General features: G+C 35.1%; 1 protein-coding gene across 4 annotated transcripts in view; it reads right to left on the bottom strand.

The window, feature by feature from the left end:
* The window catches only part of ZNF292 (zinc finger protein 292), a 77184-nt gene that overhangs the window by 53931 nt on the left and 721 nt on the right, over nucleotides 1–22532 (bottom strand). The window lies entirely within an intron of this gene.

Raw genomic sequence — 22532 nt, 5'->3', positions numbered from 1 at the left:
AACAGAAATGTTTTTCCTTAGTCACTTACATTATAGTCACTGATCCACAAAGAACTCAGATTAAAAACAAATGTAAAAATTATTTCCTTTTCCTAGAAAAAAATGTAATCAATACTGGTTGCACTATGAGGGGTATGATTCATTCTGAACATAACAAATGGTACTGGGACAACTGGGTATCCACATGCATAAAAATAAAATGAGACACGTGCATCATACACAAAAATTAACTCAAAACGAGCCATACTTAAGTGTAGGGCTATACCTAAAAAACTCCTAAAAGAAAAAGGAGAAAATCTTAGTGCCTTTGGGTTAGAGAAAGAGTTCTTAGATAAACACTAAAGGCGTGATTTATAAAAAGAAACAGTTGATAAACTACACTTCATCAAAATTAAAACCTTTTGCATTTCAAAAGACTGTTAAGAAAATGAAAAGATATAAAATCAGTAAAACTGCAAGATACGAAATCAACATACAAAAATCAGTCACACTCCTATTTGCTCCACCAAGCTATATGAAAGAGAAATTTCAGAAAACAATCCCACTGACAACAGCATCAAAAACAATGAAATATTTACATACAAACTGAACCAAGGAGGTTAAGTAAAAAAAAAAAACTCCTGAAACTATAGGACATTCATAACTTATATTAAGCATCATCCATTTCCCAACTACCAATTAATTCTTTTAATAATTTTAAAAATGAATGAATATGAAGCACACAGTTAATATGTAATATATAATAGTGACTTGGTTATTTTAGGATTTAAATTTTAAGCAAATTAATGTAATTTAAAGCATGGATCCCTGGCTACCTGAATTCTGATTTAACTCATCAAATTTGTATAATCAATTTAAAACTAATAATGAAGAAAATACCAATTAATACATATTAAACACTGCTTAAAACAGTAATGGTTCAAAATTTACCTTTTTCAGAAAACACAGTTCAGGGGTAGCTGATACAAAAGTTTTAAAGATAATTCTAAAATAGATATGACCTAAAAACCATTTCAACTATAAAACCCTCAAAATTCAGTTGAGAGATGGATTTTTTGAAAGGCTTCTCTATTGGCAAAGCATATGTCTATGAAGAAATTAATTCTAAAACCTCCCCAGCTGTCAGGAATATAAAGATTAAAAGCAACACGAAGATACCATTTCACCTTACAAAATAACAAAAATTTTAAGACTTTAAAAACAACCAGTGCTGAAGAATGTTTATGAGTACAGTCTTTTGGTGTTTGATTTGGCAATACAAACATTTTACATTCGGTTCCACAAAACAATCCTAACTAAATACTACAGACATACATGCAAAGATACTGATATAAAAATATTCTGACACTTCCTATAATCCACAATATTGAGAACAACCTAAATGTTACTAATAGAAGACTAACAAATTATGGTATTTCCAAACTATGAAATGTTGTATTTAAAAAGAACCAAGTAGTTCTGAATTTAACATGGAATGATGACCAGGATATATTATTAGGTGAAAAAAAAATGGACGGAGCAGAACAATATGCATTATATGACTCCACTATTCAAATATGAACATATAAATGTACCTGGTTATATTTATGTGAATGAAATGTCTAAAAAATACTTGATTTTCTAACTAGTTACCTCTGTAGTGAATGATGGAACAGGATGGGGAGGAGAATACCTTTGCATTGCTTGGATTTTAAATAACAAGAATGTTTTTTATAAATTAAAAAAGGAAACAGTAAAGAAATGGAGACTACTAATACTATGCATTGAAGTTTAAAAAAATGAATCACAATCAAGTATTATATCTGTCTGACTTAAAGAATGCTTCATCATTCAGAAAACAGAACTGACTTTCAAAGGATGCTAATGACTAAATCACATTTCTGTAGATATACCAGGGACTCCCGTTTCTCAACTAATGACTTCACTGTCTCCTAGTAATTCAAATTGCAAAGACAGATTATATATTAAGAGTCCAATTTCAGGAAATGAGTTATATATCTCATTAAAAATATTAAAGTTAATCAAAAGTAAAGCAAACACATGCTTCAAAGATATTTATTAGCTTTTTTACATATTCATTTGAAGGAATTTTTCTGCAATCTTCTTAAAAATAAATCTAAGAACTGGCCTAAGAACTCCATTTCCTGGCAAATTCCCTGTTACAAGTATGGGCATTCTTCACCATTTCAAGAACTTCAAAATATTCTAGGATCTTCTATCTGCACAATGTTCACTTCCAAGATAATGCTCACCAATGCCTCTGAAAGTACTTGAATAAAGAATGATGAAAGCAGGGCATAACCCTAATAGTTGAATTTTGTTAGTTATTTTGGAAGTTAGTTAAAATGGAAAGATGACCTGTAAATAAAACATAACCTGTTTTAAAATTTTTTCTATTTTTTCTAAATCAAAAGACTCACTGTGCTCACCACACACACACACACACACACACACACACACGGTGGCTTGGTGGGGAGCTATCTCAAAGGAAACACATGAGTCAGTCAACTGAGAAATCTCAATGGCCAAAGCTGGAACATTCTGAGCAACAAAATGTAGTATTGGATTACGACAGGAAGTGTAAAAAAAAATACCTACAAGCCCATAATGATATAAATAAATGACTGAACAAATAAATAAATTCAGAAGAGATAAACCTCCCTTACAGAATTCCCAATAATTTATTGAGACTCCACTCTTAATGATGTGGAGCATAATTTCCCTTAAGTGTGGGCTACCCACAGTGACTTCCTTCTGAAGAGTACAATATGCAAAGGGTAAAAAAGAGTAACTTTACAGCGGAGAAACCTGACAATACTAAGCCAGGTGATCAAAGTTAATAGCAACAGTGTTAGGTTGTGATGATAACAAAGACCCTTAATATGACTGTGATGACAATGGCACTTTACCTGTGCGGCCTTCCTGACAAAAAGAGACAGCCCCAGCCTAATCAAGTCGAAAACATTGGACAAATTCCAACTGAGACATATGCTAAACAATACCTGACCAGTACTCCTCAAAACTATGGTCATCAAAAACAAGAAAAGCCCGAGAAACCATCACTGATCAAAGGAGCCTAAGGATATATATAACAACTAAATATACTGTGATATCCTAGATGCGACCCTGAAATAGGAAAGCCACTACTCAGATGAACTGCAGCTAATGATACTGTACCAATCAATATTGGTTCACTAAACCTGACAAACGCACTATGCGAATGCAAGATGTGACTAATGTGGGAAACTGGCTGTGAGGTATACGGGAATTTTCTGTACAGTCTTCATAATTTTTCTGTACAGTCTTCATAATTTTTCTTTAAACCTGAAATGATTCTAATAAAAAATTTATTTTAAAAAAGGTTAATGGTTTTTTAAAAATATTTCATTATTATGTTCATTTTCAAACTTGCTATTTGGCTGTTTTTACTTGGAAGACAACAGAGAACTAAACTTTCTAAAATAATTAAAAGATAATACAGTAGCTGGCCACTTAGCACTCTAGCAAATACTGATATTCTAAAAACTAATTTTAACATAAGTCTATTCTTAAAATTTTAAATAGTCACGTAAATTTCAAGTTAACATGACTGTGAGCTACTGTTACCTGATTTGCTCTCCTCTATCCTTCCACTGAAATACCCATAAAAACATCCTTGGATATATACAATGTTTAATGATATATATTCAAACAATATTAGCATGGAAGTTAGAACACTGGTTAAAAATCTGTCAGGCCTCAGGATAAATTAAACAAAGCACAGCAGAAATACAAGACCAGAAAGATGGTACGGTATTTCTACCTATCTGCCAATAGTAATTTAACCTTAAAGACCTAAGACGATGCACCAAAGCAACTCCAGTTGTTTCCCCACCCTCATCCTCGTGGCCATTTGTATACCCCTCTTTCCAAATGCATTCAGGAAACTACAATTTCCAGGGATGCAAATGAAGAAGGGAAATTGCACAGACCAAGACAGAATCATAAAGAAACAAAACTTACTCTAGGGAAAGGAGTTGTTTTCCATGTACTGTTTCTGGCAAAGTATAGACTGCTCAAAATATCCAGGAATAACTAAGTTCCCCAGACATGTTTTGTTTGGCTCACACGGTGTTTGGGGATTTTTCCCCCAGACATTTTGAATTAGTTGCCAATTATTTCAAAATTGGGACATTGCATGAATGAATCTGGATTTCTAGTTCTTCTTGAAAAATCAGATCAACACTGGCCAGAATTCTCACACAGTAGGATTAAGTAAGTAGCAGTTGGTGAATCGGGACGGGAGCTCTTGATCCTCATTACTTTTTCCCCACCCAAGTTATTCACTTAACTTTACATTCCAGGGGTTTATAAGCATTTAATGTTGTCACTGCTTGCACAGGCAAACAGTTAATAGTGAAAGCAGCTTTTAATTCAGGAGCACCAAACCACATTAAGTCATCAGTGAATATTAAACTCCAACAGTGAATATTAAAATCCAACAGGCCTTCAGCTAAAGGTCTGGCTACAGGTACATGTATTTCCCTGAACTAAGTGCCCAGGCCCTAGAAACCAGAGATTTAGTCAAGTGAGTTTATTGGACAAAATGATTAAAAAATAAATAAATAAGTTTACTGATATTTATCATGATTGACCTGGACCCATAATTAACAGTTCTTTTCATATACTTAAGTCAGAGAGGACTGACAACTTGTTATATTAAGTAACTTCTTCCCTAAAAATTTCAATTATTAACTTGTATTAGGATTAGAAATTTAACACAATTTCACTTACATGGAAAAAAAAAGTACTTGCTACCATAACAAGTGGGAAAGACTAGATAGATGATGGCACAAAGGGGAATCCTGAATTTACAAAACCACAGCATCACAGCACCGCAAAGGAGAGTTAACCTATTCACCCCATGAACACTTGCTGCTAATGTAATGGAAGTAGTTACTAAAAACTTCTGAGCTGAAGTTTTCAGACAACATCAGGAATACAGAACAACTCTAAAAACAGACTGGATTCAGCAGCAATAGGTTTGTCTCTTTGAAGACCCTTCTATTCCAAATTATCCTTCCCAAATTAGCTGTATTTTCCCCTTTTTATTATCTATATGAAATCTTGAATCTACGTAAGACACATCCACACATTATAAGGTAGTCTAGCTGTTTCTTAACAGCTAGCTGATTTCTCCTATACTGATAGGATAGGAGGTTTGAGCGAAGATGCAAAGTAGGGCTCACAGAAGTCTAAGAACAGTGGTTACCTGGGAAAATGAGTAGAGGAAAGGAAAGAGAAAAAGAACAAAGTGATAAGGAACGGAAAAAAAAATTAAAAAGCTACACAACTATTATTTATAAATTGGAAAGTAAGCTTGCCTGTTAGTCAGAAAAACAATAGAAAACCTTCCTTCCTGCATGGCACCCTATTCCTAGAATATAAAATAACATTAAAGCATATACTGTAAATAAAAAAACTTTTTATGATTAGCTGGAGAATTTAACCTCCATTAATATAACCCAGAAAAGTATGTTGGAAGCCCTGAAGGAATGCAAATAGTACATCAACAAAATTAAAATTATTACTATGTTAATTGTCATACTCTGTCAACTGAATGGGCCTTGACAAAAAAGGGGGGCACTAGCTTCTTTGCAAGATACACTATATAGCATATACTTGAATTTCATGCTGTATTTTCTTGCAGGGACCAGCCTGCAAGAAAAAAAAAAATTTATTTGAAAGCAATAAACATTATAAGTTATTTTCCTATTATTTTTACTGTTGCAAAGATGATTAGACTCCTCTCCTGGTAATTACAATCTTTCTCTAGTACATTACACACTGAAACTCATATGTCAAAGACTTGAATAAAGTACCATTCTTTCCATTGCAGAGAAAAAAATTCCTATTTGTAACCTTACTGAAAAGCATTTTTATCCTCAGAAACATACATAGTAATCATAACCTAAGTTTTTACAAAAGTGGCTTCTCTACAGAAAACATCATTTCCTTTTGAAAATGTACTTAATATACTAACTGGATAAATATTCCACTGGGAAGATCATTATATTCAAAGCCAAGGCCATCAGTTTAACCTTCAATAATATTGATACCCAAAGTTGTCATGAACAGTTTAGTCACAGCAGTAGGACCAGGAGGTAGGAAACCCCTTAAACCAGATTCTGGTGTCCTACACTGTTTTACTGAAAATGTAATTTATTTAATACAATATGCAAACTCATTACTACTGTGCCAGTGTAAAGGCTATTTAATAGAGCAAATCTAACAAAATTTGCTCTAGAATCAATAATCCGATCATTACTTTACTTTTATTCTTTCCTTCTTCAACTTCTGGTGACATTATCATCATCCATTTTAAATCTACATCACAGTTTCAAAGAAAAAAGCTAAAACTGGGGTGTATCAAAGTCCAAATCAGAAATCCAGTAACCAATGAACTGGGAAAATTTTCTGGGAATGAAGGTATTAATAAACACTTTAATCAACTGCATAGAAAAACAACTGCAGATATGTGGTAAATGTTATTAAAGATGTGATGAGGGAAATATTAAAATTAGCAATGCTACTGATTTTAAATATCCACAAGAAAATTTGAATATGAAAATGATAATCAAATTTAGATGTCTACAATAAACCATTTAACAAGTTAGCACCACTAATGAAGTAGTCCAACAGCATTTCTTCTGTCTCTTTGCCTCACTAGCCCCACATCCTCTGGGAGTACAAATGTGTTTTCCTGCTAACCCAAGCCCCTACTTAAGGAAATTTTAAAAAGATAATTCACATGACTGTCATTTGCTAATTTATTAAAAAAGAAATGACCAGGTGGGAGTTTTATGAGCTATCAAATATGCCAATAACTTAACAGGACTGAAAAGTTCTCACTTAAAATCTCTTGACTGCTTAATATATGAGACACTTAACAATGAAAACACACTATACAATTATTCCATTCCCATATCTTAACAATTTTTGTGATCAATGATTTCTAAGGATTACTTCTGCATATTTGTAATTCCACTCAGAATGAGTAACTGAATTTACAATGATGGTATTTTATTTTTTTAATACCGAAGCTAGTTTTCATGGACTAGCTGAAGACCCAAATATGCCATGTGTATGCAGGAAAAACTACTGGTATTAATCTATAGTTTTATGGCTAAGTATAGTATGTAATTTATCTCATTTTAGTCTACTGCATTAGATAGGGTCCAACCAAGAAATGGAAACCACACAGTAATTTGAACAGGGAAGTTTCACATAAGTAATTATTAATCATAACAGGGAAGGAACATACATAAATGTGTACAGAGAACTCTAAAGAATACCAGATAGTTTAGTGAGAGTACTGAAGGAAGAAAAAAACTTGGAAGAGGGGTTTGGACCTTGCTGGAGAAGGTGTGGTTGCAGCCTACTAGATGGCAAAGAAATTCACCAGGCTGAGTTGCCTGAGCCTGAGAGGCTGGTGGGAGAGCACATAAAGGAAGCTGGGACACTGAAAATCTGATTGTCTTCAGTGCCTGCACAGGAAGGGCCATGGGAAACAACCCTCTGCGCTGTAAGCAGATCTGCATGGGGAGTTCGGGTGCTGGCTGCTGGCTCTCAGCAAAGAGATACAATGTCTGGGGTGTGCAACGCCCATGTCATTACATATAGGAGAACTGTAGTGAAGTGGTCACTAAGGTTGGACTGGACTGTGAGCGTACCAAGAGTCTGTCCACTCTCAGCACTCACCTGGGCAGAGGACCACTGGATGTTCCACATTCATGCCACTAGCAGCCATGCAGCAGGAGCAAGAAACAAAAAAGAAGCCCCCTTCCTTGGTAATGTCCATTCAGCATCCTCTACTGACAAAGCTTACTATCAGTCAAAGGAGAAATGCTTAGAGGGTCAAGCTCCAATACTGCAGAGCAAGCAGCAGAGTTTAGAGGAGTTGAGAGTGAATCTGATAACTGGCACACTCAGTATTCAGGTATCTTCATAAAAGGATAAAGCATGACAGAAACAGTAAACTGGAAACACACATTACATTAACTTTGACTAAAAGTATAAAAAAAATCTGACTGGATCACTGCTGTCATTTCTCTAGTACACTGTGAAAATGGGAAATAAACCAAGCATATATTTAATTATATATGTAGAACCCAGAGCCAATCGTAGCACTATAAACCAGTGGTTTCCAAACAAAGAGTATACAACGAAGGACAGAAAGGGGAAAAAACTTCTTCTTCTAGTAAATTTATCTAAATTAAACTTTATTATTTAATAAATAGACTTAACTGTAATAAATAAACAACTGTATCAGCTGGAACAGCACATATGTGTGTATCTTTATAATACACATACATACACATGCATATATACATACACACACACAGTAATCTCCCCTTATCTGCAGTCTATATACTGAACCCTAAATATACTATGTCTGTTACACACACATACCTATGATAAAGTTTAATTTATAAATTATGCACAGCAAGAGATTAACAGTAACAATAAAATAGAACAATTATAACAATATACCATAATAAAAGTTATGTGAACATGGTCTCTCTGAAAGTATCTGATTGTGCTATACTCACCCTTCTTACGAAGATGTGAGTTGATAAAATGTCTACGAAATGAGATGAAGCGAGGTGAATGACATAGACACTGTGACGTAGTATTTGTCTAATACTGACCTTCTGACAATATGCCAGGCGGAGGATCACCAGCTTCCAGACTTCAGTTGATCCTGGGTAATGGAAACCACCAAAAGCAAAACCATGGATAAGGGGGGCTATTGCATGTGTGTGTAGCATTAATATGAAACCCTAATACAGGAATCACACATATGCATATGACATGAGACATATACATATATGATTTGTAATAAGACACTCTCATAATGGGGTTTCACAGTCAAATGTTTACTGGTAGAAGACCCAATTAAAAACAGCTTAAAGACCACTGACGTAGACACGATCCTCATGGGTTTTAGGTACTTCTTTGCAACATATGAAGAAATCAAATACATTACAAATGAGGATTTGTTTTTCCTTAATCCAGTAAAAGAGAGAATTATTCTTAGTTATATTTGGAGATAAAAAACCATTTTCTTCAACTATTTGCTCTCATTGTAGCTCCTATAATGTACTGATTACTCTTAAAAGACCCATACATTACTCAAAAAAATTCAAAACTATTAAAATTCTCATTAATGCTAAACAAAGAACCCTAATTCTAACACATTCTTAAATAAGGCTATTATTCAAACTCTGCTACAACAGTAAAATGTTTATATTCATTGTTCTGCTTTCCTGAAGTTTAGTTTCATTTCTTACTGTAAATACCCTTTGTACTGTAAAGCAAATTTCATCAACACCTACATATTCCTCCCAAAAAGAAAAAGAAAATGTTTCACTTAGTTTAGGTTTTGCTTTTCTTATAAAAATTAAACCCTAGTTACTTGACTTGGGCAAGTTATTCTACTTGTGCCCCAGCAATCTCATACATAAAAGATAACAACTCAATCTATTTCAGAGCGTTGTTCATGATTAAATTAGTTTGCCTTTCTCAGTCTCTCCTTCTCAGACACACTCTTAGTAATTCCTATCACACAGTCAGCATTCAATGAATGTTAGCTATTCAAAGGACTACTAACTTATCATACATTCATATTTGCTTTATAAGAACAATCAAGTATTTGATCAAACTGAATCCTTACCCTAAATATAGACACTCAACCTCAGAATTGAGATGAAACTAGAGAGGTCAGTAGAAGCCTAAGTACAGTAAATAAATGGCCTTTCATGGTCATTAAAGTTTATTAAATTCACTCCCCCCATCTAATAATTAAAACCACCTATTCAAGGAAGAGGAGACAATCATTCAACAAGATTTAATTACCTGCTTTTAAGGAGCTCCAATTTGGAGACAGGGTGAGGAGACAAACATCACAATACAGATAAACTATGATAAAAGCCAGAAAACAAAGTCCATCATTAAATCCCTTTGGGAGTATAGGAAAGTCTTATGAAAAATGCTGTAATACCTAATAATCTAATCACAGATTGAGGGAAAGCCATGTAGAGAAATGGGGTTGATAAAAGAAGAAAACACTAAAGGAGAAAGCCAAAGCAGAGGTTAGGAAGGATATGTAAACTGTGTAAGTATAAGAACCGACTATAAAGCCCTAAGGCTACAAAGAAATGAGAACTACAGCTGCCAATTACCAGGCTGGTGCATGGAAGCCAGGCATCAAAGTCCTTGAATGTAAGGCTAACGAACTTCAGTTTTATTTTTCATGGAATAGCATTTTATGTGGTTTTTACTAATGTGATGGGTGCTGTGCTGATGCTTCATTTAATTCTCACAACCCTACAAAATCAGCACTGTTATCCTTATTTAATAGGTTAAAAATCTGAGTCCATAACTAGTAAATGGAAGAGCTGAAATTTCAGTTCATGGTGTCCAAACCAGAGTCTAGACTCTTAAATGCTGTGCTGCCTTTTCAAGTCTCCAATGAACAACTATGATATACATGCTTTGAAAAGGTAACTGATAATCTTAACAACAATATAGAAGACAGACTGGAGAAGAAAATGGTAGACAGAAAAGTATCTCCATGCAAAAAAAAGAATCTGTAGCATTTTCTTGTTGCAAGAAATGAAGTAGCCACTGATAACTTATCAGATCTAACCAGAGTTACAGGAAACAGTGCATGAATGGAATTGACAGAACTTGATGACTGGGCTGTGGAGGTAAAAGGAGAGGCTAAAAATGACTCAAGGTTTCAAAATCTAAATTTGACAGTGAGGAGGGAAATGTCACCAATACCGACAGGCTTTCTTTATGTTGGGGATGGGGAAATAAAAAGGAGAGTAAGTCAGTTCAATTTCAAACATGTTTAATTGGAATACCCATTGAAATCCAAGAGACAGAGTTCCACAGGTGGTGGGAAACAGGAGCCAAGAACTAATAAGAATGGTAAGATCTAAAAAAAATGGACCCTGGAAATCCTATTCAGAGTGAGTGACAAGGGATACTGGCAAGAGTAGATGGCTGCTGGAAATTAGTATGTAAAGCACAGATTATCAACAAGGAGCCTATGAGCCACTTTCTGATTGAGCTGCTGTTGAGGTTGGAAAAATGGTTGAGGGTCACTAATAAAAGAGGGAAAGGAACAAAAGAACAATGAGAAAACGCTATAAAACTTTTCTGAAATTTTTGATCTGTCCTCCTAAATACATCAATACCACCTAAGGGTTACTGTGCACTTCCAGCAGGTGAAAGAGTCAGTGAAGATGACTAAAGAGCAGTCACAAAGGTGGGAGAATCAGAAGAACAGTGTAAATAAATTGAAGGGAGATCTGTTTAAGATGGGGTTGCAAATATTTTTGAACGCCAACAAGGGCTAGCCGGCCTCTTCAGCCTGTAGCCATGAATAAATCCAGTATCGCTACATCTTCAGACTTTTCCAAAAGAGGCCAAATAGTCTCCTTTCAACATGAAAACTTTAGATTTTTTAAAATGCTGACAATCAAATTTTCTTAAAAATAATGTACAGGTACATGAAGCAGTCTGAGCTGCTAGACTGCTCCTAAGGTATACAATTAACAAGGTCCTACAGAGGCCAAGAGACCTCTAAAAGAGCATTTTCTTTAGTGTTGTGGTAAGGAGTAGACTCCAAACTGCAAAACTGCAATAAAAAGTAAGAAATGAGAACAATAAATAAGGTACCTTTTCAAGAAGTCTGGCAATAAAGATTAGAAAACAAGAGTTAAAGAAAGTCTTTCTTAGGATAGATGAAGTCTCATGTGAAAAGAAAGAAATCTGAAGATAAATGAACAACAAGGCAAAAAGATGAGGAGACTCACACATATCTACAGACTACAGGTTGGAAGTGATGGAAAGAAAAATGATGAAGACACAGGAAAATGAAAAGGTTCTCTGAAGGGGTGGGAATCAAGTGAACAGATGAAAAGATCCACATTCCAGGGAACAACATCTTTGGAAACCCAAGGAAGAAAATGAAAGAGCCAGAGAAAATATGAGGTGAAGAAGGTATGGGGGAATGTGTAAGATGGCCTAGGTCTTCTCAATCAATTTTCAGAAAGAATTAAACATTAGCAGCGGAGTATATTTATGTACCTGTTTGTGTGTAAGTTTCACTATTAATTTATTTCTTCCTCTGATAAGATATAAATTCTCTATTCATACCATACACACATCAGTGCCATGCTTCCAAAGAAATAAACTTATTTTAAATCTTAGGTATCAAAATGAGTTTATTTAATGTGCCTCTTAATATTTAAGACAAGAAAAAGGGCAACTAAGAGTCTTTTAAAATTAAGTAATACATATGAAAGCCTTCAATGGTGGTTTCATTGTGTCTCTAAGATAAGAACACTCTTTCTTTGGGAGAGTACCGAAAAAAAAGTAGTAAAATGAGGAAAAATTTTACAATCCCACTGTTTTAGAAAATAATATCAGAAGACAACTATGCATCAGCTCTTTTTAACCTCTGGCAATGGTGCTGTTCCAGTCTACATCAGCACTTGTCAAACCGTTCTGCAGAGGTAATTTGTTTGTTTTATACATCAAGATTATCAAGGTAAGACTTTGGGAGGGATCCCTAATTTTTTTAGGCTTGAAAACTACTATCTAGATGACAGGAAACTGAAGGGTACTTCACTAAGATTAATGTCCTTTTGTGAGGAAAAATTTCAGGCCTAGTTCTCTTATATTAATAACATTTACTGTGTATTTCCAGCACCATAATATGCAAGGTGTTCAGCAAACGCTGTCTTAATCACAACAGCTTTAAGGCAGATACTATGATTACCTCCAGTCTACAGATGAAGACACAGAAACAAAACCAAGCCTCAAGTCCCACAGAAAGTAATGGAGTTGGAATTCACATCCTAGTTAAAAATTTAGTTACTATGTAAATAAATACTACTTCCTCTCACCCCCTGCCTCTCAAACTCCAGGTTTAAAATTTTGAACAAAGGAGTCACTTCGTAAAGCTAATAATCTTCTCCTGGAATATTCACACACTATCAGGTAACCCTGCCCCCAACACCAAATCAAAAAGATCTTTATAAATTATCATAAAATCTAATCCTGACTTCTCTAAAATTTAGGCTTCAAACAAGTTGGTAAATCAATAATCTAGTGCTATTTTTCAAAGTGATAACAGATGACTTGAAAATGATAGAATTATTAATGTTTTAGAATTATGCTGGCTCATTATCACATGTAAAACATCAAAGATGTTTCTAAAGTAGTCTTTAAGTGTAAATGAAAATGTTACTTTATATTACAACAATCATTTTAAATAACTGTCTTTGATCAATTCTTCTTGTAACAACAACATAGGTCTTTATCATCTCCATTTCAAGGATAAAGAAACAAAGGAAAGTTATAAATAGCATGCCAAGGGTCACAACAATTTTGTGAAAATTAAAGCCTGTGTCCTTAGAATCCAAAGACTTTAATTCATGGTACCAAAGTGGGCTGTCAAGCAAATTATATGTGAAAGACAGATCTAGACAGTAGGTTTTTTTCATCAAGCAAAACAAGATCTATAGAAGATGACTGAGGGAAGGGGAAGATCAAAGACCACAAACATTTTCATTCCAGATAAATAAATCCTCAAAGGTCTTTTGGTGTTAAAAATAATTTCTCTTAAGGTAACATTTGCAACATCAGGTTGCCTTTTAAGAAATATTTCATAAATAGGTCACAATATTGAATATACTAAGTCTGACTCATTTCTTGCTAACATATTCAATTTTACATACTAGGGTTAGTTCTTAATTATTAAAGAAGCAGTAGTTATACACAAGCATCCAGAAATGTTTCCTATACAATATTTTCATGCTGATGATGAACTTCATGATCAATCTGTTTGAGGACATAAATTTTATTCATGTTTAGTTCTGTACAATAACCTGTTTTAGGACAATTTCCCTAACAGAGGTTTAAAATAAAGTTACACAAATATGGATCACATAAGTTATGGTAAGTCACCAGATTCAAACTACTTAACTATTGATTTTAGTAGGTATTTTATTAAACAATTATGTGTTATTGTTTTGAAATAGTCCTGTGAAAGTTTTGTTCAGAAATCTAAAAATTTGTATTTCCAGAATATAAATTGATGAAATTTGAATTTTTGTTAAATGCATACTTACGTTTCAAGACTATGTACACACATTTATACAGAAAATATAAAATGTAAGCCATTTGAGTAAATAAAAATTATAAATGCCTGGTTTTGATAATGGTCATCCAAAGTAAGTAGCAAAACCATCCCTATCTAGTGGAAATAATTTTCTCTCAAAATCATAAACTGTTTCAATTAACTTTGGTAAATCAAAATTACTATAGGGCCTAATTCAAATACATGATATGTATTTCTAATATCCCTATAAAACTGACTGGAATGAGGATCAAGTCAATTATTAATTACGACTTTTAAATTGAATTACCTTTTTATAAATATAAAACTTAAATCAAATGAAATTAATACATAATATAACCTATGTCAGGCATCAATAATTGCTCCTCTAAGCAAAGTCACAACGGCAGTAAAATGAATCGGTATATTGTGAGGAACTAACTGACTGATTTAGATGAAGCAGGAAGTTCCTGTGAAAGAATGAAAAAAAGTAAACAGAGAGTAGGGAAAGGCCTGGACTCAAGCTTACACTTAAGATTTTATCCTGTGCACAAGTACTTCTCAAATTGGGTTCCGTGGACATAATGCTGAGTTTCTAGCATTCACTGTAAGATATTTAAAACTGTATTTTAAATTTGATGCTCCTCTTAAATAAAGTATAATCATGTTCTGAACCAACTGAACTAGAAGGCCACCTTACAACTTAGGACTGCCATCCTTTCTGCTTATTATTAAATTGAGTTCAATGATCTCCTATAAGTAGTGTTTTTCAAATTGTTTGTTATAGGACTATAAAATCAAGAGCAGCTTTAAAAAATAATAATAATAAACGAAAGTAGAATGCATCACACATAGTAAGGATAAGTTTTGTTTTGTGATGATTCTGTTTCAGTGTAACTAAGTAGTGAGGTAACAAAAGTTACATCTCACTATGACCTGAGGTCAAAAACTTGTAACTCTAACTAAGATCTAGGGATTCTATAAACTCAAATTTGAGAAACACTGTTATAAGTACTGGACTACCACTGAGGTAAAATGATGACAGCAGGATGCTGGGGAATTTCACAAATTTAAAGGAAGAGTTAATTCATCAGTTAAGAAAAAAGAAGGTCAAAGATAGGACAAGACTAGGGATGCTATCATTAGGTTTGTACAAGGCAGAGATAACAGAAAACACCAAACTCAAGGTAAAGAACCAGAGGTCATGTCACAATTTTTAAAAAATTACAGTGATGAAGTGGGGAGTCCTCCTATTTAGAGACTGAGATAAGAAAGCAGGAATGGAATGCCTTTTGCCAACCTAAAAGAAAAGGAGTAGTCAGATGTGCTTGGAATTACAGAACGTGGCGACCAGTAAGATGGCAGAGGGAAAAATGGAAATTTGACCTAGAAAAGTGCCTGGAATTACAGTGGAGAATTAAATGGAAACAGGATATGTGGTAGAATGTTACAGAAATGGTCCCTAAAGAATTGCACTTCCCTGTACCCCACAAAGAGGCTGAGTCTGACCACTTGCTGTAGCCAATGGCACTCTGGCAAGCAAGACACAAGCAGAGACCTGAAAAGCAGTGTGAAACAGCTCTCTTGATGCCATGTGAAAAAATCCAGGTTTCTTGAGGGTGAGTGGAGGAGAGGAAATAAGCCAACCTAACTGAGGACCCCCGACCGGCCCACCTGACAATTACAAGACATATAAGTGAGACCACTTGGATTCAGCCCCAGACAACCTACCAGCTGACTGCAGACCATCCAACAGACCCACAGACTTGAGAATGGTAAAAAAATGGCAGTTCTTTTAAAGCCACTAATTCCTTTTTTCACCGTGAGAAAAAATTCTGTTTATGCAAATCATAGGCAGAACAAAACTCGGAGGCTCCACTTAAGTGCAACAAACATGGATATGATGCTAATCAACTCTATTCTTTTCCATAAATTAAATAAGACGTAGGTTAAGAACATAGTAGTCCTTAAAGCGGCAATACTCACATGTCAATATGGCCCTATGTGTTTTTAAATAAGCAAGGCTAGAATGAGCTGAAGTTTTTAGGAATACACTGAATGACAAATAACTATTACATGAAGTGATGTGAACAAAGATGCATATAAACTTAAAACACTTCACACAGGTGAAATACTGATGCCATGATCAACCTATACGGTCTGCCATTTCATTAAGATAAGATTCTCTAGAGGACAAAGAGGTGGCCCTTCCTAGCTTACCCTGTTCATAACTTGTTATTCCATGTCTATTAAAGTACAGAAACTAGAAGTTGTAGTATACTACATATACTATGTAGAATAACTGATACAGGATACACTTCCAGAAAAACCAAAGGTTGTAACATTCTGAATTTTTCGTATTTCTATGCCCCAAACTTTGAAGGGTAAGTCTTCAGGCAAGGTAAACATGTATTATCTATACTTAAAGATGAATAAAATTCCTCAATTTGGATCCTAAACCTTTAGTCTGGTTCACCTACCTTTTCTATCCTGTTTTTCATCCTAACCCGTGACATTTTTTTCTCCCAAGATGCTATTTTGAACAGTTATTCCATTTCTCTGAGCATTTATTCCCATCGTTCTCTCTTCTCTTTGGTTTTCTAAATTCATTCAAGACCCAACATAGTATTTTCCTTTCCCACTCAATTTTTAGCTAAATTAATTTCAAAATGCTCTCCTCTTAATTAACAGCCCCCTACTGTACTTGTCACCAGACACTTTACTAATACTGTTCAACTATACATGCACCTAATTTTGTAAACTCTTTGAAAGCAAAGATCCATTCCATAATTCTACATTAGTGCTCCCACATAAGAACAACAGAAACATTTTATTTAAGTTAATTAAAAGATATGTGTAACTGACTAAATTTGAACAAATCTTCTTAACTAAATACATGTATCTGGAAACCATTACCTTTCTGTAATGTAAAGTTAAGGGAGGAAAAGGTAACATTTTTCTTCTGAAATGCACTGTGCAACTCTGAATGCCAAAAAGAAACAATGAATCAAGAGTCAATCCTGGAAAACACTGCAAGTTACATGGGGTATGTGACACACACATAAATGAAAAGCAAACTTTCCATTTTATAAATGAGGCTACTTACATATTGATTAATTTTATGAACTGGATTTATGTGTGGGGGTTGGAAAAAATAAGGTAATTTCTCAACTTTGACAGAATCACAAGAAAATAAGTACAGAAGCAGTTTCATACAGTTAAGAACATTTATTTTCAAAAATCCTTGGTTTTGCAGGTTCGTCATAGAAAATATGAAGAATACATCTTCATTTCCACCACTTTAATTTGGGACCAAGAAGTGTCAAGGAGGAGGCAAGAAAATTTGGTAACGTTTTGCTTTGCTAAAATTGGTATAAGCATATTATGGAAAGTGGAATTTAGTACCTTCATATGCAAACATACTAATTATGAACACTTGAAAACTTTTCCCCCTGAGAATTACCTAAGCTTAAAATTTAAAGGATTTATTATTCCCTCAATACCTAAAGTAATTATCACTGATTAACAAGCGAGTCCTTTCCTTGCGATTTGAGGTGTCCTACAAATTAACAAGATGTTCTCAAATAATCAGAAGAAAAAGTCTAGCTTTTTAAGGAAAATGTTTAAAAACATTTTCAAAATTCTTGCCAGTATAAAGCTAAGTAAAACATGCAGGTAAACAAAAAGTTAACATATATTGAACAGATATATCAAGAACATGTGAAGAAATATTTTAACTACATAATTTAAGTAGTAACTTTTTCCTGGTTTTTGTTTCTTATACCAACAAGGCACTAACAACAGTTATTAAAGTACTAAGGTCTACCTCAAATCCAACCCCTTCAATAAAGCCTTCTCTGATACCCCAGCCTGAAACACTCTTACAACCATAAACTGGAATTATTATAGTTTAAAACAGAAAGCCATAGATTTACATGGACAGCTATGGAATCATCTCAAACATGATCATGGGCACTAAATGACAAAAAAGATCACATTTTGGTGAAAAAAAGCAAGATGCAGTACACAGTAGTATGCCTTCATCTTTAATTAAACAAAAAAAAACAATCAGTATTTCTGGAAAAAGATACATTAAAAAATACGATTTGGGCATTGTCTTTGTGAGGAAGTTGCCTGCAAGTCTGTGGTAAAGAGGAGATCAAGTTTTCATTGTATGGCTTCCCTCAGTGTTTGAATTTTAAAAAAACATTTCAATATGGCACACTTTTAATTAAAAAAATAATAAAGCAAATGTGTTAGTTAATGATACACTGCCTTTTCACCTCTCTTCATTTGTCATCTTGAAGTGATACTTACATTCCACCTTGTTAGTTTATATCCTGAGTCTTTGTATCTTATGTTTCTTGCTAACATCTAAGCCTAGTCCTTGCATTAAATACTTTCTTAAAAAGTACAGAATTTCAATTATATCCAAAGCTCAAATCTCTGTTTTAATCAGGCCAATATGTATGCTGAATTTGCTACCCTCTTTAACCTAGTTTAAGAGAACTGTCTTAACAATCGCTTGTAGTTTCTGCTAAGGAAGTAGAAACTACTTGACCTCTCAAGCTCAGTATGGATTGAAGTGCAGTTGATGAGCATTTACCTGGACCTGTTCCAGATCAACTGCATTTCTTAACTGTATCATCTTAACATGAAAAGACCACAGTGACTTTTGAAAAATCTTGTTAATACATTCTTTTTCTTTCTGTTCAGTGTTGCTCAAAAGGGCACTATCGGTATTTACGAAGAAGTATGAATTTCAGTGGGCACGACTGTCTCTGTACTGATCAGTTCAGAAAATTTAGCATCCATGGTCCATGGGCCCTAAATGCCAGTGTCATGTTGCCAGTCACTGCAATGACCAAACAACTGATCCTATATATTTTCAAATACCCTCTAAGAGAGAACTCCAGGGGTATTAAGTACTATGCCCAGTTGAGAAGCACTGCTTATGTGAATTAAGTCATGAAGTGTCTATTTTGATACATGTATTTCCGTAACTGCAATCCAACCTTGTAAAACAATTTATTATCGGTCACCATAAGATAACCGACCAAAAGCAATCACAACTACTGTATGAGTTGACCAGTCATCTGGCCCAGTGCTTATAATGCTGTCAACAAACATCATTCCCCAATGGATCATTCTTTAATTATTATAAATCCTTTTAGAACAGTTCTTCTGTTGGAATGCTTCTGTTTAAACTCCCAAATAAACAACCTATTGTACTGAGCTCATCTCAGATATAAAAGATCTAAATCACAGTATACTGCAATTATTTTTCTAACTTCCTCCAGAGACTGTATAGGGCCAAGGACCATGATCATGATTGACTAGGTCACAGTTTAAGTATTTAGGAACAATGCTAAATAAGTGAGTGAATACTGGCCCAGTCTAATTACAATGAATAGTTCAAGAGGTTCTAACTTATAGTCAATTTTTACATATAGTAATGATCCTGAAGGAAATAAATGCAAGAAATTATTTCTAGTTATCCCATATTATTCTAGGTTGATTTTAAGAAAATCAATAAATCAACTACATTATTCAGATCAAAGCTAGTTTATAAAGATATAAGGAAATTTAAGATTTTTGACAGGCACTCCCATATGCTCATCCTCTACCACCTTTGCCTCCTCCTACTTAAGCTTTAAGCAATGTCCGTGTAAAAAAGTGTAAGTGGAGCATGCTTCCAGGAAGCAACTCAATATAAACAGCAAAACAATACTGTTAACATGAGAAAAACGTACTGTCTTCCATTTCTTCATTTCTGTCTTCTCAGAACTCAAGAAATGTTACTATAACTCATCCAAAAAATAAGAAAACCTATAAATTAGGAAGTGTAAGCAACTTCTATTTTTGTAGGTTTCACTATATTCTCCAGAAACTCACCTTTTACTGAGGTAAAAATTCAGAATAAAAACTATTTTTTTTTAAATTAGTGCAACAATGAGAATTACACAAGCACTAAGCCTTAACATTTAAAGAACTTTAACTCTGCAGCACACTTACTCTGACATTTACTCATTTTGCCTTCTTTGAAGCATGTGAATATCCCAGTTTTACAGCAAAAGCTTAGACAGAAAGTTAAATGATAATGTTAGAAACCAAGACATAAAGTAACTTCTAGCTCCTAGTATTTCTAGCACTCTTTTTTAGATTGCTCTAACAAATTCTACAACTGTTAACCACTGCTTTGCTCAACACATTAGCAAAAATGTTAATAATGGCTAAGATACAGCTTTAAACAATGTTTCAAGTTACCAACGGTTTGACAAGATCTCTAAAACAATTACCTAAAAGTATACACAGAGAAAATGTTCTAGAGCGGATCAAACATTGATACATTGTATAGTCAAATAATGGAGATCACCTTTAAATATATTTCAATTATTGTGGGATTTCAATGCATGAAACAGTTCATTATTTTTGAAATTCACACACCCAGTATCTGTTTTATTACTGTAACTTTGGTCAATAAAAACAATTTATGTATCGTAAGACTAATCAGTTAAAACTAACCCAGAAACTACTTTCACACTGATAAAAAAGAATGTTGCTTCATACAATAAAAATATTTTTAAAGTGATAACTTTATGATGCAGCACACCCTCAACTCCAACTTGCATGAGATTCTATTTTTCCCAGAATTATTAATCCTGCTAATAAATATTGCTGGCCAAGAGTACTTACAGTAATTAGCCTTAAACCCATCAGTGGACACAGTTATCTGAAAAATGCCTCTCAGCAAAGCTAGACATTAATATTTTTCACTGATTAAAAAGCTGACTTTATTTGTAAATGAAAGACTTCTTTTTATGGGTATCTTATTTATATCTAAAATAAATCTTTGTATCTAATAGACCAATTAACAGTGAGTACTGCCAGGGTAGTGAAATTGGCAAATGTCAACACTTCCTTAAAACTAGAAAGGAATGACAGATCTCTAATATTGCTATAGGTATTTAACCTGACCTGTTATTACCTTAAATGGGGATCTTTCACGTCAATTTCCAGACAAGTCAGCTACTTGATCTCACAATTTGTTTTTAAGATATTAAACCACCACCAAAAAATTAGTGACAATAATGTGAATACCTTAATGGAGAATTTTTTGTTTGGGACAAGTATCCCTAATCTTGTAAGCAAAGATTTCAGAATTTGCAGGCTAAAAATTAAGTGAAAAATGTAATCTCTAAAATGCTAAAACGGTCCATCTTAAGTTCATTATCTTTCCAAAATAACTTCTCTGTAATGATACATTCACTCTAAATGTGACCTGTATAAATTGCGTTTTTCCTGAAGGCAATCTAATCAAAATCTTCACCATGGCCAGCGGCAGCTGCACACTGAAATAACAAACATAACTGGAAGGTCTGTAATCAAGTCCAAATGTAGACCCAAACTCTCCGATTTCTACCAACTGTTATTAACGTTCCAAGTCCTGGTTGGAACGCAGATACTTAAAAACACAGTCCTTGTGCAAAAAAAGGAAGGAAAGGTCTCAACTGACCTGAGCACAGGTCCACAAGAACCTCAATCCTCTCCGTTTCACTAGGTGGTCAAACAGGGAAGACTCCAAAGCATAGGGGTGCGGGGAGATGGGGAAGAAAGAGCACAGGAAACCGTACCTTGTAACCCAAGGGTGAAAGCAAAGGACAAGCGGACTAAGGAAGAGCCGCCAACAGACACACCGGACCCTAGGCTACATTTACAGGGACAACTCCTCTTCACCAAGGAGAGCAACGTCTACCGTGGGAGCTGTACACCGAGCAATCGTGGGCAGGAAGGTACAACCGCCGGGCCCCCCGCCCCACCCCCGAATGTCTCGCCCAGCCATAAGGGGTCGGCGGGGACTGCGCCTCTGAACATCAACAAAGGCCCCTTCAGTCCTAAGGCGAAACTCGAACAACAAAGGCCCAGAGACAGGGAGGACGGGGCCGGGGGCGGGACGCAGGAAAGCAGAGCAAGGCAAAGGAATCAAACCAGTGGGGGCGGAGGCCCGCAGGAGTGGGAAACAGGCGCAGAGGCGGGGGGCGCGGTAATCCCAGCGCACAATGAGAGAAGGAAAACGGCAACCTGGCTTCCATTTCCCCGCTTGGCCTCTCCCTACGGCCAAGAGGGCTCCCATCTTCGCCGTCAACATCTCCTCCGCCCCAGGGACCGCGCAGCCCCGAGTTCGGGGAAGGGCAGGGGAGGCGGATTTTCCGCCCCGACCATAAGTCCCTTCCCCCGCCGGGAGCCGCAGACGGCCGCCACCAAGGCAGCCGCACAAAGGCGCCCTCCTCGTCCTCCCCGCTCCCGTCCGGGCGGCGGCGCCGACGGTGCCAAGGCAGCGACGACCCCCGCTCGG

The sequence above is a fragment of the Manis pentadactyla genome, chromosome 12 (assembly GCF_030020395.1).
Source record: "Manis pentadactyla isolate mManPen7 chromosome 12, mManPen7.hap1, whole genome shotgun sequence".
NCBI lineage: Eukaryota > Metazoa > Chordata > Mammalia > Pholidota > Manidae > Manis > Manis pentadactyla.
Note: the sequence above shows the minus strand (reverse complement) of the source record. Positions and strands in the feature narration are given on the sequence as shown.